Raw genomic sequence first — 1625 nt, 5'->3', positions numbered from 1 at the left:
GTTCCCAGAATCCGGCTCCTGGTGGCTCGCTAGGAAATGCAGATGTCTGTTTACAGCTGGCAAATGTCATATTAATTTCACTTGCACCAGCTCTAACGCTTGTGAAAGTGCCTAGGTTTTTGTATGCCGAGGCAAAAAGGTTTGTATTTTATATGTGCACATAACCACACACATATTTATTATTTATTGTTTTGCTGAAACAGTTTCCCAGTCGGGTCAGGGTAGGTGTGTGAGTTAGTCATTGTGGATGCTTCTTTCTCACCCGCTCGGTAGGACAGTCCCACCAGCACAGGTGAAGTGAAACACGGCCTTGTGTGGTTTTCAATGCCCTTCTTCTGGATCACGGCACCCTCACTGGCCGAGTCCTTCCTGTCCCAGGAGATAATGTAGAAAGGTCAGATCAGCTCCTGTCTCTATACTAGGTCTGCTTTGACGATGGAGAGCTGAGGACATTCTCCCCCAGAGCTGGTGGAGCAGCAGCCTGTAGCAGAGGAAATTGTGAGTCACTTCCACTTTCCCCCTCTGTTTGCAGTGTTGTGTTAATCACGTGCTTGGAAATTAAGTGGGTTGCTCAAGTGCCCTCCTCAGCCCAGAAGAGCTTTCTGATACAAACACCAGAGTTGTCAACACACCCACCATGTAATTGGCCTCATCGGCTTTTTACTGGATAGTTTTCAAACAGATTCAACTGAAACTGGAGCAGAGAGGAGACAATAGCTGAAGTCATCGCACGCAGACAGGTGGACTGCGTTCTTTCCGTTCCACAGTCAGATGTGTTTGTTTTCTTCTTTGCTCTTGCTATTAAGAAAAGCCAGCCCTGGGGTGAATCCTATAGGTTCCTGACATACACTTTCTTGAAAGGCGGAGAGAAGCATGAAGGTTGGCTCCTTGGTCCTTCAAGTGTGAAAAAAAGAAAAATACGCAGCAATCCAGGCTTCTCCAGGGTCAATTGACTTCCCAAGAAGGTGGCTGTGGAAACCCAGTCACTTCTGGGAATAGTGAGTGACTGATCATTAGAATTCTACTTTGGTCCATCCGTTAACCGCATCTATGTTGGGTGGATGGGATATCACATTCCAAAGAGTCCATGCCATATTGCTTTTCTATGCTGTTAGCCTGTGAGATCATTGGCTTTCACATGAGAAGCTGATAGGTAATTTTGAAGATGCCAATGTCTGCTGAAGGTAGAGGAGAAATGAATACAGTTGAATAGACACAATATGATTAGACATTAATATGGTGATGAATTGATAGTGAGTAGTGAGGAAAGAAATAGAAAGAAGTGTTAGAAAATTACATTGATGGATTGACAAATAGAGTAAATAGATTACTAGAGAGAAAGATGGGTGGATAGATAATTGAATGGAGAGGAAAATCAGACAATTGAATAGATGGATAACTGTATGATTACTTTGATAGATAGCTTGATAAAACCTAAACAATCAGCTATCTATAAATCATTTTTATGAGCTGAACAGCATTTTTTTAAGGGAAATACTATCCTCAAAATGTCTACCCCCTTTTGGTCATTCGACTTCTAAATTTTTAGTATGGGGCAGAGTGAATAGCTTCAAAGCTCGAATCCCTGTAGCTGGTGAGAAACGCATATAGAGCAGAGTGCCTAG

This window comes from Myotis brandtii, unplaced genomic scaffold, assembly GCF_000412655.1.
Source record: "Myotis brandtii unplaced genomic scaffold, ASM41265v1 scaffold826, whole genome shotgun sequence".
Taxonomy (NCBI): Eukaryota; Metazoa; Chordata; class Mammalia; order Chiroptera; family Vespertilionidae; genus Myotis; species Myotis brandtii.
Note: the sequence above shows the minus strand (reverse complement) of the source record.